Source organism: Benincasa hispida, unplaced genomic scaffold (genome assembly GCF_027475165.1).
Source record: "Benincasa hispida cultivar pf3 unplaced genomic scaffold, pf3_genome.v1.1 HicScf253, whole genome shotgun sequence".
Lineage (NCBI taxonomy): Eukaryota > Viridiplantae > Streptophyta > Magnoliopsida > Cucurbitales > Cucurbitaceae > Benincasa > Benincasa hispida.
The window spans coordinates 1-16,932 of NW_028326331.1; the positions used below are offsets into that span (position 1 = coordinate 1).

At 33.4% G+C, this 16,932-nt stretch overlaps 1 long non-coding RNA gene across 5 annotated transcripts; it reads right to left on the minus strand.

The window, feature by feature from the left end:
• Positions 1-9,984: 9,984 nt before the first annotated feature.
• On the minus strand, positions 9,985-15,711 carry LOC150030378 (uncharacterized). 5 transcript variants are annotated; one of them, XR_016527044.1, is made up of 10 exons: positions 15,006-15,710; positions 13,890-14,551; positions 13,406-13,465; positions 12,812-12,882; positions 11,204-11,365; positions 10,986-11,104; positions 10,803-10,856; positions 10,580-10,716; positions 10,255-10,416; positions 9,985-10,156 (listed from the first exon to the last, which is right to left on the minus strand). It is a non-coding gene; the product is annotated as an uncharacterized LOC150030378 (long non-coding RNA). The 5 variants fall into 5 exon arrangements; XR_016527045.1 differs by having other exon boundaries at positions 13,890-14,042; positions 15,006-15,707; XR_016527041.1 differs by having other exon boundaries at positions 13,890-15,711.
• Between the last annotated feature and the right edge of the window lie 1,221 nt (positions 15,712-16,932).

Here is a 16,932-nt window from a genome sequence, read left to right on the forward strand (position 1 = left end):
CCGCTCTCGCTCTCGCTCGCTCCAGGTCTCGCTAAGTAGCCCTCTTTACTCTCGCTCTCTCTAACTTTCTCGCTACAATTCTCGCTCTCTCCAATTTTCCTTCAATCTCGCTCTCTCCAGGGATCTCGCTCTCTGTACTCTCGCCAGCCTCAATCTCGCTAGCATCACTCGCTGGGTTTCTCGCTCTCCAATTCTTTCTTCGATCGCGCAGCTCTCTTCTCAGAATCTCGTTTTCTCCAGTTTTTTCTCTCCCACTTTCTCGCTCCCGCTCGCCCTTGATAAAAATTTCCAATTTCCAATTTATTATATATTTTTTTAATTTTTTTTCCTTCTAAATTTCCACCCCTTTAAATAAAATTTCATCCTGCTTATTATTTGACATTTAATTTCCTGTATGCGTATAAATCTGGGTCGTTACAATTTTTCTATAGGTTATTTATTTAGTTTCCAAAATCATAAATTTTGAATATTAAAAATATGTCTAAATAGAAGTTTCTAATCTCTAATTTTTTAGTTAATAGTATATATTTTATGTCTTGTCTAAATAATCCTCATTATTGAATTAACTAACATATATATGATCATTAATTTGATAATATTATTTATATTGACATTTAAAAAAAAATATATTATATTAAACTTATTGCTTATGTGACAGTAAAAATAATGAAAACAAACTTTCGGAAGACAAGAAGAAACTTTAATTGGATTTAAGGTGCTTTTTATTCCCTCCATTAACCTCATATTAACTATTTCACTCATATTTAGCTTCGTTGTTGAAATTTTAGTAATTTAATTAATTTTTAAGTGTGTAAAATTTAAAAATAAGTCATTTGAGAAAAAAATCAGAGTATTTATTTGACAATCACTCAAAATAGCTTTTTAAATCCTTTCAAAGTATATATTAAACAATTTCTTTTATTAAAAAATATATTTTAAATAAAAATGACTTTTCTGGAAAATATTCTTTTCTTTGGTTAATCAAAGCATCTCTAATTTGTGTAATAGATATTTATATTATTTTTTTTAAAAAAATATATCTTTGGTCCATAAGTTTTAAGTTTAGTATTTATTTGGTTCCAAAGTTTAGGTTAAAAATTTTAATTTCGAAACATTATGACCATATTGGGGAAAAAAAGAACTCAACTTGAAAGTGTAACCTAGAAACTAAATGAAAAGTAGAGCCAAATTTAAAAACAAAATAAAATAATTTTTTTTTTCTCTTATTTATTTATTTATAGTAATATCTTGTAAGAAGGTGAAAAAAGAGAGAGAAAAGAGGAAAGCTTATTGAGGTGGCTGCAAAATTGAAGATAATTCTTAGAAACTGACTGCGGGCAGCACCATCTAGCCGGTCAGTGATCGTAATGCAAACAGCAGAAATTTGACCGTTACGTTTGAAAATATGTCAAGTCAACAATCTTGTTCTTACTAGTCATTCTCCTTCATCTCACAATTTTATTTTATTTTATTTTATTTTTGGAAGGTATTGTAATTAATTAAAGTGTGGAGTGGGGAATCGAACCTCAGACTTCGAGATCGATAGTACAAGCACTATGTCAACGCTCTTGTTGATTTCACAATTTTATTTTATCTTTTTCTATTTCAAATAAATAAAAGAAATTCCATTTTCATTGGTATGATAATTAAGAACATGTTTGGTAGATAATCTGATTTTTTTTTTTTTTATGTTTATAGATTTTCCGAATTTAGCAAATTTGTGTTTAACAGACAATTTGAATTTTGATTCTGAAAAAAGTTTTTGGATATTGTGATCCAAATAATGCAAATTGTAAAAAATAACATTTTTATGTTTTCGTTGTATCTAAGTTTTGAATTTTGAATTTTAAAGTATTAGAATTATATTAAATAAATATAAAAACACTTAGGGTGTGTTTGGAGTGAAGATTATCCTAAGACTATAATACCACCCCTTGTTACAATAGATACTATTTTGTATTCCTTAATTAGCTACTTTCAACACTATTTCAAAATCATCATTTGCTACAGTTTTTACTATTTTACCTTTATCATTTTTTTTATTCATTGCTACAGTGTTTACTATTTCCTTCTCAAACTAAAATAGTTTACCCCTCAAACACATACTATTATAACCAAAACTAAAATAATTTATACCCCAAACACAAACTATTATAATCAAACTATAATAACCTAGGATTATAATAACCAATTAATTGCTCCAAACGCCCCCTTAGAACTTCAGTATGTCATGTCATAAACCCAATTTCTTTTTTGAAAAATAGAATATGTATTATGTAATGTATTATAATATTATTTAATTATAGAAAAAAATAATATAAAAAATGTTAATAAATAAATCAAGAAGGAGTTGTTTGGCTCACTGCGTTGAGTTCATGTCTATAGTTTAAATGTCTCTAAAGTTTGTATGTCTGTGGAGTTCATATGTATGCGATGTTGAGTTAATATCTAAAGGATATCTGGTGCAGTTTTTTAATACATAAATAATCTGTTTGTATGATAATCATTTTTGTTTGAAATTTTTTTATTCACACACGCATGCACGCATTTTTTTTTTTTTTTGTTTAACCATACATATATTGTTGGAAGTTTTAGGATATGAGATTTAGGGTTTACTTTTGGACAATGCATGAGCAATCATTTTACAAAATTATGCATGTGACGTCTATAATTTTTTTTAGCACTTTTGATATTCTTTTTAAAATAAAAACACTCGTGTGTCTAACAAAATTTTCTCAAAAGTTTTTTACATACAAGTTTGTTTGAATTTTTACATGATGAAAGTGATTTTATTAATGTTAAATTCCTATAAAGAACGACTATAAAAATACTATGAACTAATTAAAAATCAGGAATTCAACGTACTGGCATAACTTACGTACTTTTGTGTCAACAAAGGTGTTTTTATTGACAATTTTTTGTGTCAACTTAAATATAAATATTTAATCATGTTTTATATGTATTTTTAAATCAATAGTTACTTTGAAATTTAAATTAAGGTTTTATTCACGATTTTATGTCACAAGCGTCAACAAAACAAAAAATCGTGTGTCAACAAAGCTCAAATTTGTAGTAGTAATAATTTAAAATAATGGTCAAGAGTTGGTGGAGTGACTGCCATAGGAGGTCATCGGAGTTGGCCCTCAATAGTGGTAATTGGATGTTGCCAGAGTTGGCTGCAGGTGGTAGTTGCCAAGTGACTTTCGGAGGTGGTCGCTGGAGTTGGGTGTCAAAGGTGGTCACTGAAGTTGGTCGTTGAAGGTGGTCGCCAGAGTTGAGCAATGAGACATCAGTAGTGACGAGAACTGAGTGTACTATTGGTAGACATGGTATAAAATGTCGGTGACATACGATGTTAGCCTCCCAAACAATGAATTGAGTTCATATCTCAACTCATCTCATCTCACCTCTCCACCCCAAACACTCTCTTTTATTATCAACTAATATTTAATGGATAACTATTAAATGATTATTTAAATTAGAATCCAATTTCTATAGGTTAGATGTTCAATCTTGCCACTACGCATTATCAAAAAAAAAAAAAAAAAAAAAAACTACCAATGGAGCTATTGTTTTATGTTGAATCGAATGTCACAACATATTGCCATTAACATATTTTCAATGGAATGTTAATATGGATATTTTTTTCTTAGTGAATAGAGGTTAAAATTTGACATTTAAAAGTACATAAATCAAAATTAAATGACATCCGAAATATAATAATCAAAGTAATATTTTAACTAATAAACTTGACAAAGCCATAAAAAAAATTTCATGTACATCTAATCAAAACAAAGTTAAAATTTAGGTCAGTTGTAATTATATAAATTCTCTCTTGATCTTCGGAACTTCGAATGACACAAACTTTGAAAAGTCTCATTTTAATAGAGATGTAACTTAGTCAAATTTACTTGTCATTATTTTGCCTAAAATTCATAGCTCAATTTAATATACAGTGAGAATTCATTGACATACTAATGATGTAAAATTCGACAACCAAACATTCCTTTTATGCATTGCATATGGTCAAACATAACAGTAGACTTTTTTCCCTTCCTATTAAAACTTTATTATGTACTACTTTTGAATTAATTATTCAATTTCTTCAATGGCTTAAAACCTTTTCAAATTTTAGATTTTTCTCGATTTATTAGCAATTGTTTCATTTTATATCGAGAGAGCGTAATTTTTATGTCGGTCCTTCTTTTATTAATTCTTATCTAACATTTATGTTAGATGATATAAGATTAAATTTACCTTCACTTACAAATTTAAGCTTTTGAGTCAATCGGTGATTTAAGATGATATTAGAATAGATTTTATCATATTAAATAAGATTAATTTAATTTATGATTAAATTCTAATTTGTTAAACACCATTTGTCGAAAGTGCATTTATCGAAAATTTGGAAGTGTTGTGCTATAAATAAATGAATCGTAATTCAGTTGACATAAGCTTTTACTAATCAATTTTGAAGTTAGAGGTTCGATTTCCTTATTCCACATATGGTAGAAAAAAATGAGAACATAATAAATCAAATATTTTTAATACGTTCATCTATCAAATTTTTCTTCCCATAATAATTTTATAGAATAAATATTTGATTGTTCATGAATGTTATTTTTTCTGGAGTATTTACCAAAATACGAAGTGCACATAATTAAGTGGTAATTGACATGTATGAACCTTTTGTAACAACCCAAATTTGTACGCATACACTACAAGAAATTAAATGTCAAATGTTAAACAGGACGGAATTTTATTTAAATGGGTGGTAAATGTAATACCCTAACCCTAATTTAGAAAGCAGGAAAACAAATAAAATATATAATTAAGAATGAAAAATATATAAACTTAATAGGAAAATCGGGTGGAAATTTAGAATTGGAAAAAAATAAGAAATTTATTAATTATCCAAAAATAATGAATAAGGGGCAGAATCAGGGAGGATTAATTAGAAATTGGACGCTATCTAATTCAGGAGACAAAGGGCCGTAGATAACTTTTTGTTTGGGCACTGCTCATTGGAAAAATTGGAGGTGAATTAATTGCCCATATACTCTTAAAATTTGAAAGAGTTAAAAAGGGGAAGTGGAATCCACAAGCAGTGATGAAGGCAACCAACGCGTGAAAACTAGCGAGATTTGAGAGAAAATTGAAGAGAGCGAAAGTGGAGAGAGCGAGATTGGAGAGAAAATTGGAGAAAGCGAGAGTGGAGAGAAAATTGGAGAGAGCGAGATTCTCAGCGAGACAGTGGGAGAGAGCAGGAGCCACGAGAGCGAGAGCGAGAGCCACGAGAGCCAAACCAGCGAGAGCGAGAGCTAGAGAGTCACAAGATCCAAACCAACGAGAAAGCTGGAGAGAGCGAGATTATGAGAATAGAAAGAGCGAGATTTGGACAGAAGCGGGGATTATGGGTTGAATTTGGCCACGATCTTATAGATTATACATGGAAAACCCAAAATGGAATACAAACAAAGGTGGATGACGTAAGGGCAAACGTTAGCCAAAATTAGGTGTCTTATTAAGAGAAATTCTTAAACCTAAGTAATTTTAAAGAAGCCATGTGTAGGATGAGTTATCACACAGAGAAGAGCTGGAAACAACTATAATAGGAGGCTTTAGGCTGAAAGTTAAACGGATTCTCAAACAAAACTTAGTAGTAAAAATCGTGTGAAAATGGTGAAGTAATTCTGTTAGTTAGAAGGAGGAAAAGCAAGGGAAGTGCTGCCTAAAATTTCCTTTTAAGAGGGAAAGCTCTACTGATTAAACCATAGGGAATAATAAGGAATAACTAGGATCGCAGTCAAAGTAAGTAGTTATCTCACCATCTTTTTAAGTGTTTCATGGTAGTGTACCTTTAATATGTTGCATAATTATGTTATTGTTATGTTGCATTACATGTTTAAAATACGTTTATCGACAAGGGACCCCATGCATTATGTTTGTTCATAAGATTAAATTTTAATTAGATAAAAGTTATGCTTTTAGGGCTAGCAGGGATGTATGGTTGCACCCCTCTAGTCCAATCTTACTGTAACATCCTACACCTTTTTATTTATTTATTAATAATGTAAAACTTTTCCCTTTTCAGTAATTGTCCTTAGTTGAAGGACATGTTTGGAATTCTGAATTTAAAGTATAAATGCGAGGATTTAAATGTTGTCGTGGAATTTATTCAAAAATTATTCAATTTGAAAAGTTATGGCAGGAATTAATTATTTTTAGAAAAAGGAAAAGAATTAAATAGTATAAAGTGGGTTAAGGAAAGGATCTAATTAGAGTTATACTATTTTCCTTTTATTATTATTATTACTATTATTATTAGTATATTTTTTTAAAATAAAAAGGACCCCCCCCCCCACCACCACCACCTTCTCCCTCACTCATGCGAGCCCGTCCTCCGTTTTCTTCTTCCTTGCCGCACACCCAGCCGCTACACCCTCAGTCGTCGTGCACCTCCAACCGACCACCATTCATCGACCTCGAAGCGTCGCACGTCCGCTTTCAACCGGTTGCACCACTGGATCTAGCCCCCGCGTGCCATCAGTCACCCAGCCATCGACCTCCCCCCAACTGCGTTGCTCGCCATTCGTGGGTTTCGACTGACCAGATCCCACCAGTCAGACCACGCCGCTCGCCGTCGCGTCGTCCCTTTCAGCCATTCGTTCCGTCCGCGAGCAACCAAAAGCTCTCCAGCCGCTGCCGTGAGCCTCCGTCCAGCTGGGCCGCTCGTCCAAATTCCCTCCAGCCACGCGTTCGCCGCCCCAGCCTCACCACTGTCGGTCGCCATCGTCCCTGCACCTCGGGTCCGCTTTGGTCTTTGTCGGAATCTTGGATTAAGGGTAAGTGTAAATTGTTTTGATTGGATTCCTTGAGGATTTTGAGTAGTCACTAGAATTTGGCCTTGAATTATTGGTACACGTCATGTTTTGAATATAGGGAAAAATTTTAGGTTGCTGAAGTTGTCGTCCAGCCGAGTAAAGGGGTAGTCGACGAATCTTGGTGAAGAGTAAGGCTCTAAACTTATGTGGGTTGTTAAGCATGTTGTATGTTTATGAATTTCTCGATTTAAGTTTGATTGAACCATAGACTGCGGCCTAAAATAATTTGCCATGATGTTGAGGTTTGGATCTTGAGGTGTCCTGGTGTCTTTGTTTTGGGTGATTTAAGTTTGATCCTGTGGGCTTTCGGTTTCGTTGGACAAGGAAGAGGTTGAGCTTGCTAGTTTCTAGAGTTTGCGAGTAAAGGTAAGTAATCTTACTACTGGAACTGCCCACGGGCCAGGCTTTAATTGTGTATGCTAGCATAATAAGCGTATGTTATGGTAAATTTTAGCATATTGATTGACAGTATGACCTGAATCAAAGTATGTTCTGGCACGGATTCTGATTTGTTTACATACACACCTAAGTGCTTGATCGTTAGTATGTGATAGTATGTGTTTTCATATGTCGATGTCTGATCTGCTGGTGTTGAGGCATACTTGCATGTTGTGGATTTATGATATAAGTTATACATGGATGATGTATAATATGTTATTAAGAATTATGTGTATGTGATGAAGCCATGGTATCAAGGATTTTTATGTATGTTTTAGAACTGTACAATGTTGAATCATAGCACGTTAAGACTGTGTGAATATCTTCATTGATTAGTTAGATGCTCACCAGTTTGTGTTTCTTTCGGGATTCACGAGTTTGTGTTTCCTTCGGGATTCACCAGTTTGTGTCTCCTTCGGGATTCACCAGTTTGTGTTTCCTTCGAGATTCACCAGTTTTGTGTTTCCTTCGGGATTCACCAGTTTTGTGTTTCCTTCGGGATTCATCAGTTTGTGTTTCCTTCGGGATTCACCAGTTTTGTGTTTCCTTCGGGATTCACCAGTTTTGTGAGCATACTTAACTACAATAGGATAGAACTCAGTCTCTCATCTGTTACATGTACTTATGTGCCATGTGCGGGTATCTAGAGGACATAGATGCCTAGCCTGACCCCAGTGGTGGGGCTACTTACTGAGTATTTCATACTCATTCTTTCTTATGTTGATGTTTCAGGTAAGGGTAGAGATGCACCAGCGATGGCGCAGCGGAATTCATGATCGAGCCACTGGGACTAGTTTGGGATTTATTGTTTTTAATAATGGCATTTAATAAATGTCTCTTGAACTTCTCTTGTTTTTAATTAGCATTTATTTCAAATAACTGAGCGTCGTTTTAAATTCTTTGCATGCATTTATTTTAGTAACGGCCTTACCTAGATCCTAGGGTTCGGGTCGTTACACTTACGTTTATGTTAATGGTTGATGTTGGATGCGACTCTGGCCCTACTGACTACATGACCCGCTAATCATCAGATGAATTAGTTTCCGCCTAAGTCCTCATCTTTCTATCAGGGCGGAGAAATTTACATTAGAAGCATAACCGACCACCACATGTTATTATATGTTTTCAGTCCCAATCATACGTTTTCAGGACATGTTGCATGTGATTGTGCATTTGGTCACTACCCTATGTGAGAAATACTTACTGGGTATATTATATACTCATCCTATTTTTACAGACTTTCTAGGTAAGGACACAGCATAGTGGCAGAACTGGATGTCGCTCAAATGGCCAACCATCAAACTCACTATTATAGGCACATACATTTTTGTATCACTACGCTAATGTTTTATGGATCCTGGTGTTTTGTAAAATAAACTTTTTATATAGTTTTCTACTTAATTAATAAAATCTTAGATATGTTCTTTTGAGATTTTTGCCAAAACTATCTCATGATAGAAAAGTCTAAGTATGCATGTCGTAGCGGTTGGACCATAATATGTAAGGAACCGGTCGTTACACCTTCAGATCTCCATCCCTCATATTTGTTGTACTAAAAAAATTGCAAAAAGTGTAAACAAATAGATATAAATTCTTTCATACAAATATATCGAACATGATTTTCTTAGAACAAAAAACAGGGTATGAAGATTACCTTGATTTTCTTAATATCGTTTATTTAATCATTCATTACTTAATTAATAAAATCTTAGATATGTTCTTTTGAGATTTTTGCCAAAACTATCTCATGATAGAAAAGTCTAAGTATGCATGTCGTAGCGGTTGGACCATAATATGTAAGGATCCGGTCGTTACACCTTCAGATCTCCATCCCTCATATTTGTTGTACTAAAAAAATTGCAAAAAGTGTAAACAAATAGATATAAATTCTTTCATACAAATATATCGAACATGATTTTCTTAGAACAAAAAACAGGGTATGAAGATTACCTTGATTTTCTTAATATCGTTTATTTAATCATTCATTATTTGGTATACTCGTTGACTAAATTTTATCTATTAATAGTTATAAAAAAGGAGATTTTCAAAAAAATTTTAAAAAATAGGGAAACTATTTACACAAAATAATAAAATCTTAATATTCTTTATCTAGCATAGAGACTGACAGAAGTCTATCGGCATAGAAATCTATCTGTGTCTATCAATGTTTTTTTTTTTACTTTTTCTGTAAATAGTTTGACATTTTTTCTATTTGGAAAATTTCTCAATAAAAAATTATTTTAGAATTTAACCTTTTTTTTTTTAATATAACAACATGGGGGATTGAGCAACTTCCAACCTATAGGAATGTTTGAGTTTTTATTTTATAATATTTTATTTTTGATCATTTGCATGTTAGTAAAAAAAAATATTATAAATTTGTCCTTATAAATTAATAACTATTATGTTATGAATAATTTATTTTTTTACTATTGTTAATATAAACTCTGTTTGAAGAACTACTTTATAAAATAAATATTTAGTTAGTTATGTAGGATCTGTTTGCTTGTGGAAAAATGGTTTTTTAAAAAACTTATTTTTATTTAAACATCCTTCGTGAATATTTATTAAAAAAAAACTTTTAAAAAGTTATTTTAAATACTTATCAAACATTTATTTTTTTTTAAAATGACTTATTTTTTAAATTAAACACGTGAAAATATATTACAAACACACTTTAGTTTATTCTTATCATCAGCGTGAAGAAAATACATCAAAATTATCTCTCTGTTTAAATTTATGCAGTCAGTTCTACATATTTACATTTCATGATCCCTGTAGGACACCCTTGAAACCATACAACGTGCTTCCTTTTGCATGAACCTGTAGGAAATCTTCAACAAAATTATAGAATCTGCTAATTAGCCACAACTTGAACAGAAAAGCAAACATTTATTCTTGATTTATAAATGTGGACACAATGAGACCCTACCAAATAGTCTAGAAATCACATTATGCCCTCTCAGTGCTTGGCCACAAAACTAGACAACTCCAATCTTCAATTTCTTATTCATCTGCATCGAACTGGAATCACTTGGCACCAACAGTGTCGACGGTTGGCCGAAAAGATCAGGAAACAGCTTTGTGATCTCATCTGCACGCACATATAACACACAACTCAAACACTCTAAAACCTTAAGAAGTAGCAATTGGCCTCAAACTCATTCTGTAAAACTCAAGTTCCAAACAAAAGCGAGATCTATAATCATAAGAAAAACACAGTAAAAGAATAAACAAAACTCAATGCATGTCACTACTCTTCCTTCGAGACATCAATCAACTCAGAGCTAGGAGGGTCATCGAGGATTTTAAAGGGGTTTTTGAGAATAATCTCCACCAATTGGCAAGGCCATCCAGATCAAAGCTTCTGAGCAGTTTCTTCAGCTTGCTTAAACTGAAAATAAAACCGAACTGTCAATTAATGCCTTGACTACAACTAAGACGTCTCAAAATGAAAATTATGGGAAGAAAGAGTTTCACCTGATCTAGAGTTTCAATCTGATCCCTCCCACTGCATATCATATCAAAACCACCCTGATAAAATAAAAATTCATTTAAATCAAGAATTGCATTCAAATGGCAATCACTTCGCATCGAGACTGCACATATTCACACTAATAATTCTAACAACTGAAAGCTAGAAATCCCTTCAAGAAAATTAACCTGATTGCGATATGGGTAGATAAATTGTGCAGTCAGTTCTACATATTTACATTTCATGATCCCTGTAGGACACCCTTGAAACCATACAACGTGCTTCCTTTTACTCACCTGTAGGAAATCTTCACCAAAATCATAGAAGCTGCTAATTAGCCACAACTTGAACAAAAAAGCAAACATTTATTCTTGATTTATAAATGTGGACACAATTGAGACCCTACCAAATAGTCCAGAAATCACATTATGCCCTCCCAGTGCTTGGCCACCAAACTAGACAACTCCGATCTTCAATTTCTTATTCACCTGCACCGAACTGGAATCATTTGGCACCAACATTGCCGACTGTTGGCCGAAAAGATCAGGAAACAGCTTTGTGATATCATCTGCACGCACATATAACACAATTCAAACACTCTAAAACCTTAAGAAGTAGCAACTGGCCTCAAACGCATTCAGTAATACTCAAGTTCCAAACAAAAGCGAGATTTACAATCATAAGCAAAACACAGTAAAAGAACAAACAAAACTCAATGCATGTCACTACTCTTCCTTCGGGACATCAATCAACTCAGAGCTAGGAGGGCCATCGAGGATTTTGAAAGGGTTTTTGAGAATAGAGGGAAAAGGGAGAGGTTGATCGATATGGTGGGCTTGGACTTCGCTATACACAATAGAAACACGGCCAATCTCCGATGGAGAAGATGCAATGATGGGGGAAACATCGGCATTAGCGATGAAAGGCGAAGACATTGGTAGGAGAGAAATGAAGATGAAAATGGGGAGATAGGTAGAGAAATGAAAGATTGAATCAATGAAAGAAGTCGAAAATTGAGTGTTCGACAAAGTCAAGAAGATGAAGGACGTGACTAGAATAAGAGGAAATAACTTGTGGATGAAATGGATAACACTCTAAGAAGGGATTTCGGTTCTCCAAAAGCTCCATATGAGTCCCTGATGTGAGGATTTGGCCAGCAAGAGACTAGAATTTTTGTGGCTAAAACAACGAGAGAGAAAACACATTTGGTCTCCACGAAATTAATCAATTTGCATATAGATAAAGACCTCCACCAACATTTGATGAAAACCCAACCTTAGCAAAAAGAAAAGGCTTAAAACAAATCCCAACCAAAAACACCTAGAGACTCTAGTGTTAAAGGGACAACCAAGGTAAATGTTTAGAACTCGGCTATGCTCCACAAAACTTGCCACTTCAGGCCTAAGACATATAGGAGGTTTTTTGCAAGACATGGAAGGTATTAATAGTTCCCAAAGAACCAACCAAGAAAATAAATGAACTTTCTATGGGATTTTTAGTTTCCACCAAGAAGTGAGAACGCAAAAATAGCAAAACAAATAAATAGGCACTTCACAAGAGGACTGAGGACCCAAACGACTCAAAGAAAACTTTCATATAAACAAGAAAAGAATAAAAATGTACAAAATATTGAATGCAATATAACATGAAAATTGACTAATTTGAAAGTAAACAAGAAATCGAACAAAAAAAAAAAAAAAAACAAAATGAACCAATCACAAAAATTACGTTGTGTACTTATAGAAATGGTGTTTCCATATATTTTGTCTGTAATTGATTCAGGTGCAGTCTGCCCATTACTATAAGTAAACTGAAAAGTCAATGCATTCAAGTCAGATAAACATAGATACATCATTGTTGTAGTTGTCATGGATTATAAGATAAAGGTCATAATTTTCAACTAACATTTTGCAACAAAAACATTATGCTTCATCAAAAGGTTGCACTTTTACCAATAATTTCATTTAATTAAATATAAAGGGCAGTGCAAAATAATTTTTTTTAAAAAAATCACCTTAATACCCCAATCGTATTCAGGTCCACCTAGATTGTGTGACTTGCACTCATTATAAATCCTCCGTTGGCCTGTATAGAACCAAAAAAGATTATGCAAAAAGGCAAAGGAGCATGAGTATAAAATACAAAAAGTTAAAAGTGAATTTTTTTTATCCCCACTTGACATATTTAATCAATTCCAATTCTGATTTGTCAGTTACTAACTTAGGATTTTAATTTGAGATTCTATTCTGGAGATGAAAATACCCACGAACTAAAATGTCATCTCTTTTTCTTTGTCCATGCCGTATAGAATCATAAATCACAATCCTAAACAACTAATCACTCAAAGAACCGATTAAAAGAGAAATAAAATAAGTCAAAAAATAAAGATCAGCTAGTTTCAAGAAATCAAGGAACAGAAAAATCATAAACTCAAGTGTGACATAATATTTGACAAAGACTAATTCAAATATTTTTTAAAACAATGATAAAATAAAGAGCTAGATTTTAAGATAGAAAAATATTCTAGGCAAGATTTAGAGTTAATATGTGACTAAATCACTCAAATTTAATAGCCTGAAGGTAAAAGACTACTACAACTTTTTCATACCTTTTAGTGTGTTCTTCTACTCCGTAACTTGAATTGGGGACAAAAATGAAGTGATTCAGCCTAGCAAAAAAGTACATGATTAACTAACCAAATACAACAGTCGTAACAATTTTTTATATTGTTTAAACTAACATCCACACTAATGATACACACACGCAACACTAATGACCAAGTTACTTTACTAATATTTCAATATTTTAGCTTTAATGACATATAGCTATAAACTAAATAATAATACATGAAGTATCAAATTTTAATAAAGGGCAAACAAAAAGAGAGAAAGAAATAGAAGAAAGGAGTATCAATGGAAATGAGATGAAGAAAACAGAAAAACAAAAAGATATTGAGATACAATCATATGAATGGAGAAAATTAAGCAAGAGATGGAGAAGATAGACGGAGAAACAGAGATAAAAAAAGAAAGAAAAAGGAGAAAGAAGAAAAGGATAAAGAAAGACAAGAAGAAAGAAATCAAGTGAAATACCATAAGATGGAGAGAGAAAGAACTAGCCCTTCGTTTCGCCAACAAAGAAGTCATCTTTGACGATTTCTCATTCCTTCTTTGCCGAGCCGCCTCTCTTCGCCATTCGAAGTACTACCTCTACCTTCCCTTTCGAGAACATACCCAGGAGCCCTCCTTTTCCAATAATTAAAAGAAATACCATAAAGCTTCGTCTATGATTTTGCCGGCCGGCCCTTTACAAGACAATACTAAGCAAAAATACACACCAACAAAATTAGACATTACAATGAACTTAACACATTCCTAATAATTCATGTAAGAATGGAAACTACAAAGAAGTTAGATATCTCACTTCCAACTATGGAATTTGACCCGAGACTTAATTAAAATATCTTATCCAAATTCTGAAAAATAGGTTCGATTTTCATCAATTTGGTTGTGTAAGATACCTATATCCAGATCACCTGCTCCATTCTTCTTTTAGATTTGAACTTGCATAATCAATGGTAGGATTCTGATCTGACCTCCTCACATGACAAATGGAGCGGCGTGAATTATAATATAAGACTGGGAAGGAGATTAAAGGAAACGACATTTACTCTAGAAAGAGATCATATTACCATCTAGTTCCACCATTGTCTTCTTGATCACAGGCTTGAACTTACTTGCCAAACGAATTCTACCTTTAGAAAGAGATCATCAAATGATAAATATTAAACTAGACTTCATGAAGATGTTCTATCAATCCAAAGCCTTTCAAAATTGTTAAGAGAAAAGATACTCCACTTTTATCCTTGTTTTTCTGATCTTACATGCACCTTGACTAGTCTTTATAGTATTGTATAAGTAACTATTAAGTTATTTGGATACTCTAAAAAAGAAAAAAATAAATAAACTTTTAAGTTTCATCAACTAGAAAATTGTTGTCTTTTTAATATAGATTGGAGAGTTTTTTTCATCTTTCATTTTTTTTCTTCTAGTGATCTCCATTTGTTCTCATTTTGGCTGGATAATTGATACTCTGTTTATCATTTCCCTTCTTATTCCCCATAAAAAATATTCTATAAAAAAAATTATTAACGTGTTATTCAAGAAAACATGAGAACAGGAATGCACGTTTTCATGAAAAAATCATACCGTGTCTCCTCTCCACATCCATTAACGAAGTCAATGCAGTTTCGCCAGCCATCCAATCTTCAACAGAAGCAGCCAAATTTCCTACCCGGTATGCATAACTAGTAAGTAATAGAAATGAGGAAAAAATCTATGGAGGAAACTGATATCAAGAAAAAGAATGAAAGGTTAAAAGGTTAGAGACTAAAATGATCAGGAGGTACAAGAAGTGGGACAGACAGATCGATGATATTGGTCCAGTTTTTCCACTCTGGAGGAGAGCTCCAGCAGTGTAACCCAAAGCATAGCAATAAGTTGAATCAAAGTTCGTGGGTAAACCACACATCCCTTTGTACCTATAAGTCAAAAGAAGAAATAAACAGAGATAACACACAGAGCACTAACCAGCAAAGTATAATTTTTTTCGTATCATCTCATGGCCATTCGCTCGTACCATTGGTAAGTTTACATTTGAAAGTCAAGTAGCTGTAAGCCTAACCCATCACTTGATTGGGCATTTTCTTTACGAGTTCATAATGGAAGTCTAGATACTTGATACCCCTAATTATCAAATATGAATTTAAAAGATCTTGATGCATTTACCAACATGCATGTTTTTGAGATCTCAACTGATTTGCCTACTACCCAAGTGCTAAATATAATATGTGTTAATCACTAAATTATTAAATAGGAGCGTTTAAGTAAAACAGCAAAAGTTCAAGCACGAATAGAATAAGTACCCAAAGAAATGTGACTACCCCTTGAATTGGCCGCCCATTATATGCACCTTGTTGCCTTCTCTTTTCCAACTCAATTTCATGGAAAGACGTGTATAAAACAAAAAGAAAAAACAATTACTTGGAATGGAGCGTTAAAGTAAAACAGCAAAAGTTCAAGCACGAGTAGTAAGTTTCATTTCCCATAACCTATCCTCATCTATAATATTTATTTTTCCATAACCTATCCTCATCTATAATATCATGGGCAAGAATTTCATTGAGTTCCGAAATAAGCTGTTGCACCTGTAGAAAGCGGGTTATAAATGATATCAGTTCAAGAATGACATATTGATCCCTTTAGACTCTCTCTTTAGACTCTCTCTCGAGTCTCTCTTGAGTAGCTCTTTAGACTCTCTCTTTAGGTTCTCCATTTTCTTTATGTTGTGCTCGACATCCCTTTAGAGCTACTCGAGAGAGAGAGTCTAAAGAAAGAACCTAAGATTTGAAAGAGCTAAGTTAGAATCTAGACTCGAGAGAGCAAGATTAGAACTGCATAAACAAAAGATAAGAACCTAGAGAAAAATTCTGTTTGCCAACCTGCATCGCATGCATCCTAGAGATAGGTATGGTATTATGTGGTCGCCTTATATGTGTATGCGTCATTTTTTCATCGCATAAATAAGAATAGAGGCTTATGTGTAGGTCCTATAGTCTTATCGCATATATCGCATGCGTTCTAGCATTAAAAGTCGTAGCATTCGCATCAAGAGATGATTTACTATTGTATGTGTGTTGCATGATCGCATAGCATGAACACATCCTAAGAAGTGTTAGCCGAAACTCTTCTCAACCCATTCACCGCATACTCATCGCGTCTTCCGTTTTATAACTCTTTTCGAATTCCGCTGCATTTGTTTATTTTTATTACCACAAACAACATTCCCAATAACTACTTGATTTATTTGGTTACCGCAAATTGTTCTGAGAAATTACCACCGCATATTTTTTCCCAAGTCCCTGTGTTTGACCCTGAACTTACCAAGAAACTCAGTGGGGTTTTACTTGAATTCCACTGAGAAAACTTAAGTGCTCAACGCATTTTCATCCATAATTCCACCTCATAAAATAACGCATCAGGTGCCATGGATGGGCGGGCGGTGGAGCTGACTCTCCCGAGATCTAGCTCCGATCGTAGGCTTTGGTCGTTTCTCGGAATGGAAGAAGGAGATGAA